Source organism: Electrona antarctica, assembly GCF_951216825.1.
Source record: "Electrona antarctica genome assembly, chromosome: 24".
NCBI classification, from domain to species: domain Eukaryota; kingdom Metazoa; phylum Chordata; class Actinopteri; order Myctophiformes; family Myctophidae; genus Electrona; species Electrona antarctica.
The window spans coordinates 10,275,645-10,283,881 of record NC_136803.1 but is presented as its reverse complement, the minus strand read 5'-3'; the positions used below and the strand labels follow the sequence as shown (position 1 = coordinate 10,283,881).

General features: G+C 46.3%; 1 protein-coding gene across 2 annotated transcripts in view; it reads left to right on the top strand.

Moving 5' to 3' along the window:
* The first annotated feature begins 4,156 nt into the window (after positions 1–4,156).
* The window catches only part of xirp2a (xin actin binding repeat containing 2a), a 100,317-nt gene continuing 96,236 nt past the window's right edge, over positions 4,157–8,237 (top strand). For both annotated transcript variants that reach the window (XM_079495736.1, XM_079495735.1), the window contains exon 1: positions 4,157–4,385. The gene's annotated coding sequence lies outside the window, so the exon portion shown is untranslated. The remainder of the gene's footprint in view (positions 4,386–8,237) is intronic.

The window sequence follows — 8,237 nt, the reverse complement described above, 5'->3', positions numbered from 1 at the left end:
AGTAAGTAATGCCTAGGCCAGGAGAACACAGTACACTATCTGTGTTCTCTACAGTATCTAAACACAGCACTATCTGTTCTCTACAGTATCTAAACACAGTACACTGTGTGTTCTCTACACAGTATCTAAACACAGTACAGTATCTGTGTTCTCTACAGTATCTAAACACAGTACACTATCCGTGTTCTCTACAGTATCTAAACACAGTACAGTATCTGTGTTCTACTACAGTATCTAAACACAGTACACTATCCGTGTTCTCTACAGTATCTAAACACAGTACACTATCTGTGTTCTCTACAGTATCTAAACACAGTGCAGTATCTGTGTTCTCTACAGTATCTAAACACAGTGCAGTATCTGTGTTCTCTACAGTATCTAAACACAGTACACTATCCGTGTTCTCTACAGTATCTAAACACAGTACACTATCTGTGTTCTACTACAGTATCTAAACACAGTAGTATCTGTGTTCTACTACAGTATCTAAACACAGTACACTATCTGTGTTCTACTACAGTATCTAAACACAGTACACTATCTGTGTTCTCTACAGTATCTAAACACAGTACACTATCTGTGTTCTACTACAGTATCTAAACACAGTACACTATCTGTGTTCTACTACAGTATCTAAACACAGTACACTATCTGTGTTCTACTATAGTATCTAAACACAGTACACTATCTGTGTTCTACTACAGTATCTAAACACAGTACACTATCTGTGTTCTCTACAGTATCTAAACACAGTACAGTATCTGTGTTCTCTACAGTATCTAAACACAGTACACTATCTGTGTTCTCTACAGTATCTAAACACAGTACACTATCTGTGTTCTCTACAGTATCTAAACACAGTACACTATCTGTGTTCTCTACAGTATCTAAACACAGTGCAGTATCTGTGTTCTACTACAGTATCTAAACACAGTACACTATCTGTGTTCTCTACAGTATCTAAACACAGTACACTATCTGTGTTCTACTACAGTATCTAAACACAGTACACTATCTGTGTTCTCTACAGTATCTAAACACAGTACACTATCTGTGTTCTCTACAGTATCTAAACACAGTACACTATCCGTGTTCTGCTACAGTATCTAAACACAGTACAGTATCTGTGTTCTACTACAGTATCTAAACGCAGTACAGTATCTGTGTTCTGCTACAGTATCTAAACACAGTACAGTATCTGTGTTCTACTACAGTATCTAAACACAGTGCAGTATCTGTGTTCTACTACAGTATCTAAACACAGTACAGTATCTGTGTTCTGCTACAGTATCTAAACACAGTACAGTATCTGTGTTCTACTACAGTATCTAAACGCAGTACAGTATCTGTGTTCTACTACAGTATCTAAACACAGTACAGTATCTGTGTTCTGCTTAACTACAGTAACTTAAACATGTTGAGGCAGCGTGCTTAGGAAATGTGGCACCGATTCGTCCTGTGGTTTGCAAGATTGGCCCCAGCACAGACAGACAGATGGACAGACAGACAGACAGGCAAGCAGGCAGACTGACTGAGCCATGCATGGTGTATAAAGGTGTCTCTACGTCTCATGGTCCTATCCTAGTCACACTATTCCAGAGGATAACTAGTCTAGTGTATTATTATCATTATTGTGTAACTGCAGTGCATTCCTGTGTGTGTGTGTGTTACACAATGTAAGCTGAGTGGATGTGCACGGGGACACAGGATCCAGCTGAAAGTGACACACACACACACACACACACACACACACACACACACACACACACACACACACACACACACACACACACACACACAGACACACACACAGAGTCCCTTTTGAACCCTCCGCTGAATAATGGATCCCTCTGCAGTTAGCGGGACAGAGCCAGGCGATATACAGTGTCCCGGATGCATCCCTCAATGGGACAGCACTGAGGCGACACACACACACACACACACACACACACACACACACACACACACACACACACACACACACACACACACACACACACACACACACACACACACACACACACACACACACACACACACACACACACACACACACACACACACACACACACACACACACACACACACACACACACTCACTCTCTCTCTCTCTCTCTCTCTCTCTCTCTCTCTCAATGGGACAGAGCACTGAGGTGATACCGTAGCCTGAATGATGTATTCCTGAATGGGACACAGGGGGAGCGAGGCGATACCCTGTCCTCTAGAACTATACTATCTGACACGGCTATCATGACCGTTCATTCATTAAGACTGGATTATCTGGGTCTCTCTCCCTCAGTCCCATTCATTCATTCTCTCTCTTCTCTCTCTCTCTCTCTCTCTCTCTCTCTCTCTCTCTCTCTCTCTCTCTCTCTCTCTCTCTCTCTCTCTCTCTCTCTCTCTCTCTCTCTCAAGAAGAACAGGGACGCACACAGTGTCCCTGTTCTTCATTGTGTCTCTGACCTCGTTGTTCCAGCCTTATAATGATTCGGTCCTTGTAGCAACTCTGCAGTCCTTGTTCAAACTGACGTGCCAGTCTGTCTGGCTCATCCATCTCTGTCTCATCTTTTTTCTGCGCGTGACATCATCATCGTACCCGGAAGTTATGCGGGAACTCCTATACTGAGTGGCCCAAAAAAAGACTTTCTGGCCTTCATCCAAACAGAAAAGTCATTGGATTGAATTAAACGACATGGCATTGTGTGCGCCGGCTGTCTAAATGAGTTGGCCATAGCAGGACAGGGGGGCAGCCAGCGGAATGTGTGCGTCATAATCACACACATTCGGGGGAAGCTGACATTGTTATTGTAGCATTTCCAACCCTCTCTCTGACTCTGACAGCACCAAAATGCCCAGTAAAGCGCACGGCACGCCCTGCTGGGAAGTGTGGTCGTTCTTAAAAAAACAAGGCGGATGGGGGTCAGTCGCGGCTGGCCGGCCGGACCCTTTCCTCGATTTGTATGGGCCAGTGGTGTAAATGCCGGCATTTGTACTTTACTTTACTTTTACTTCTACTACACTACATCTCAGAGGCAAATATTGTACTTTTACTCCAAAACATACATTACTCACTTCAGCCCTATATACATTTCAGCTACTTGAAAATAGCCGATCTACAAGCTCACAATGTGTCGCGATGTGACGCATTGTGATACCCTCAACTCCAGACCTGTTTCCTGGAACGTCCAGAGAGGGACTTAACAGTACCTTAGATTCCAAGGGCCAGATTTGGACAGAGAGCTTATGACCTGTTGTTCAATCTGTGAAAAGTATCATTCTCTCTTCCAGTCCAGTCTCTCTCTTTCTCTCTCTCGCTTGCTCTGTCCCTCTGTTTTTGTGTTGAACTCTTTCCTCTCATTCCCACATGGCCTCATGTAGCTGTCATCATTACTGTGGTCAGGCCTCTCTCTCTCTCCCTAAAACTCCCTCCCTTTCTTTCTTTCTTTCTTTCTTTCTTTCTTTCTTTCTTTCTTTCTTTCTTTCTTTCTTTCTTTCTTTCTTTCTTTCTCTCTTTCTTTCCTTTCTCTCTTTCCTTTCTCTCTTTCTCTCTCAATCTCAGATAGCCACATGTCGCTGTCGTTACTGTGGTTCGCCTCTTGCGACATCTTAATTCACTGACTTGAGTACACATGTGGGATTGCGCAGGCGTGCGTGTGTGTGTGTGCGTGCGAGAGAGAGAGAGAGAGAGAGAGATTGCAGGGAATGGAGGGTGGGAAGAAAACTTTTTCCTTCTCCTCCTCCGTTGGCTGTGCCTTCAGACGGAAAGCTCTTTCTACAGCGGTCCAACCTCAACCCTGCATGCTCTCCTCTCCTCTCCTCCTCTATACTCTCTCTACCTGAACCCTGCTCTCCTCTCCTGTTCTACTCCTCTGCTCCGTCTCCACTCCCCTTTCTATCTTCTTTCTATCATCCCCCCTATCTTCTTACACCCTCTCTCTCTCTCTCTCTCTCTCTCTCTCTCTCTCTCTCTCTCTCGTTTCCCTGCCTCTATCTGATTCAACTGTTCACAATAGACTTCCTCTCCAAGCGCCTCTGCTCCGAAGGAAACCAGGGGGGGCAAAACACGGAGGAGGGGTGTGTGTGTGTGTGTGTGTGTTTGTGTGTGTGTGTGTGTGTGGAGAGGGGGGGGGGATTCGGTTTCCACAACAATGGAAATTCAATCAGGAAATGGAGAGGAGGAGGCGGTGGCCGCGACCTCGACGGGCCCGTCGCGCGGCGGTGGGACAGAGCAGACGGACCGGGGAGAGCTCCGAGAGGACCTGTCGCACGCAGCACGCACCGTGGAGAGAGAGGACCTGAGCGCAGCGCGCACCGTTGAGAGGTTCGACATCCCCCTGGATAGCCTGAGGAGGGTGTTTGAGAACCCCGGAGCCGAGGCGAGCACGGTGAGTGAGACGCCCATGGATTAAAGTTCTCAGTCGCCACGACTGATTTCACTCATTTGGATTCCGTACAAGCCACAAGTGTCTTCTGTCTTCTGTGAAAGCATGCTCCGCACCGGAAATAAATAATAAATAATACATTTTTGGTCATTAGTTATTTGCAGTGATCAAACTAGCAATAGAATAGAAGTTTAGTAGCATCTTCCAGAAACGTGAATGGTCTCAGAAATGTCATGAGTTCTTCAGCTGGTCTGCCTAAAACATCATCATTACAGTTTCAGTTTTGCCGTTAGACCAGTGGCTCTCAAACTATTTCAGGCCAAGGAAAGGACCCTTCCAAATTGATAATTGGGCTGCGGCCGTGACCTTATCTGAACATGTTTTGTGCCATGCAGTGACCCCCAGAAGAGAACATTTTGTGTTGTGTAGAATTATTCCAAATCTTCCAATACTTTTTCAAGATTCATGCTTTGTGTGTTTGTGTGAATGTTAGCGATGATTTGATTGACGATTGAAGATAGACGATGTACAAGCTTGCTCGCTACAAGCTTGTATATCTGCTATTTTTTTGAGGGGTGCTATATAGCTCTTGTCCCCACAAAATATCCGCAACACAAACATTAAATGCCATTGACAATGAAGGGAAGATTTACGTCATCTTGTCCCCACACGTCTCATATTTGCCATCGACAATGAAAGGAGAAATTAGGTCAAATGTCCGCCAAATATGAGCAAAATGAGTAAATTAAATTTGTGGCAACACCCTTTCTGATTGGCCAGTATGAAATGATGCAAGATGATGTACGTACGATGATAAGAGCGTCCCTCACTTCACACAGGTGTGATTTCTTTATAAAAAGACAACATGAAATATGGATGAAGTGCTTAAAATTATTTTTGATTGATATTATGAACACATTTTAACTAGGGATGCCCTGGAACCACTCCATACAAGAACATTTTGATGGTGAGGTTTTGGTTGGTTGGTGGTTTTGGGAGGTTTTGGTTGGTTGGCAGCTGCTCAGGAGATGGTGCTGGGAGTCGGAAGGTTCCCGGGTCCAAGTGACCATATGCAGACCGCGGCCATCTTGTCAGTCGGAAGGTTCCCGGGTCCAATTGACCATATGCAGACAGCGGCCATCTTGTCATTGGAAGTTTGGAAGCACATACTCGTTTTCAGTAAAGCAACCTCCTGCAGTATGTTCAAGAAAGACGTTGAACTAGACCAGGGGTTCTCAACCCGTGGGTCGCGACCCCTCGGGGGGTCGCCAAATTATTTTAGGGGGTCCCCAAATTATTTTCAAAAAAAAAAAAAAAAAAAAGGATTGTTTTTTAAATTTTATTTTCACGATTTTTCAAAAATAGCAGACCTACAAGCTCGTAGCGCGCCACTCGGTGGCGCGCTATGAGCTTGTAGATCTGCTATTTTTCAATAGCTAAATTATAACATAATGCTTAAAACACCAAAAGGGGTTCCCGCCCAAAATGGGTTAAGGTTATTGTAGCAGTCAATTTATATTGGGGGTCGGGAGGGGGCGGGGCGGGGGTCCCGAGACATTGCCAAAGCATTTCCAGGGGTCCCCGGCCAAAAACGTTGAGAACCCCTGAACTAGACCCCTGCAAAGGCCCAAAATATGGACCCTGGCTGGGCCCTTGTCCGTCGAGTTCAACCCAGACCCGGCCCAGCCCGTTATAGTACCTCAGTTTTACGACTCCCAACACCTTTTCTATCATGTTGCTGCGCGTGCATTCACTGGTGCGCGCAACAGCTGTAGCACTGTCTGACGTGTCTGTCAGCAGCGCTCTACTCTCGCGACTCGCGCTGACCCTGGTGTGTGCGTGCGTGCGTGCGTGCATGCGCGTAATGGGAGGCATGGATTGTAAAGCACTTTGAGAGGTCGGAATGACAGAGAAAAGAGCTAACAGTATTTAAGTACAGTCCATTTACCATGACCACTCAGTGTCTTCTTAAGTACGCTTGTAGTGTGTAAATGGTGCATTTATGTAGCGCCTTTATCCAAGGCGCTTTACAGAGATTGTGCATTACATTCACCCATTCATACACCGATTCCGAAGGAAACCATGCAAGACACCAACCAGCACATCAGGAGCAATTAGGGGTTCAAAGACACTTCGACACTAACTCTGGGGCAGCCCGGGCGATCACTCTACCCCTGAGCCACCGCCGCCGTGTGTACACTGCATGTGTGAAAACACTGCAGATCATTGTCTGAGGGAGATAGATCGATGGTCTGCTGACAACGAGAACTTTGAACTTTGAAAGATACGTTTTTCTGCAGTGTTCTGGAGGTCAGATCAGAGGTCATAGCAGTGAGCAGCCTCTCGTCCAGAGCTAAGAAACTATCCCCACAGGCTGTGTGTGTGTGTGTGTGTGTGTGTGTGTGTGTGTGTGTGTGTGTGTGTGTGTGTGTGTGTGTGTGTGTGTGTGTGTGTGTGTGTGTGTGTGTGTGTGTGTGTGTGTGTGTGTGTGTGTGTGTGTGTGTGTGTTTATTGTTCTGTTGGTAATGAACATATAAATAATAACAGTAGTGTAATGGCTTCCTGTTGTACATTTATATTTTCCAGGAATCGTTCTTAGTTCCATTGTTTGGGAACTTTGACACTTACAGACCATAACAGTGAGTTATTACGCCTGATTGATACGCGGTTCTTGTGCGTCACATCGCTACACATTGTGAGCTTGTTGATCTGTTATATAATCATTATAATAAATATAATCACACCCGTGTGAACTGAGTGGTGTAAGGTCTTATATAGCCTGATCAGCTGTGGTCTGACGTAATGTCTGACGTAATGAAATCACACCCGGGTGAACTGGGTGACCGTAGCAACCATGCTCATTTTTTGAGCACAGACAGACAGACACGTAAACTAACAAAGCCAGTCGTAGGAGTGGTTTACACCACTCAAAAACTATAAATGAGACTCCACTGACACTGGGACAGGGGAGATGTAAGCCATGAGACCAGCCCAGGCGTGTGCCTTTTTGGGGATTTTGTGACAGCCACACATTGTTATTGCAGTAATACAACTATACACATCCTAATACAAAGTTGATTTCTATACACTGAAGATACAGAATACATTTTGACCACCCTCTGTCTGCATTACTTACTTACTTAGGCCTTTAAATTCCCTGAGGAACATAGGCCTCCCTGAGGAACATAGGCCTCCCTGAGGAACATAGGCCTCCCTGAGGAACATAGGCCTCCCTGAGGAAGGAACATAGGCCTCCCTGAGGAAGGAACATAGGCCTCCCTGAGGAACATAGGCCTCCCTGAGGAACATAGGCCTCCCTGAGGAACATAGGCCTCCCTGAGGAACATAGACCTCCCTGAGGAACATAGGCCTCCCTGAGGAACATAGGCCTCCCTGAGGAACATAGGCCTCCCTGAGGAACATAGGCCTCCCTGAGGAAGGAACATAGGCCTCCCTGAGGAACATAGGCCTCCCTGAGGAACATAGGCCTCCCTGAGGAACATAGGCCTCCCTGAGGAACATAGGCCTCCCTGAGGAACACAGGCCTCCCTGAGGAACACAGGCCTCCCTGAGGAACATAGGCCTCCCTGAGGAACATAGGCCTCCCTGAGGAACACAGGCCTCCCTGAGGAACACAGGCCTCCCTGAGGAACACAGGCCTCCCTGAGGAACATAGGCCTCCCTGAGGAACATAGGCCTCCCTGAGGAACACAGGCCTCCCTGAGGAACATAGGCCTCCGTGAGGAACATAGGCCTCCCTGAGGAACATAGGCCTCCCTGAGGAACATAGGCCTCCCTGAGGAACATAGGCCTCCGTGAGGAACATAGGCCTCCCTGAGGAACATAGACCTCCCT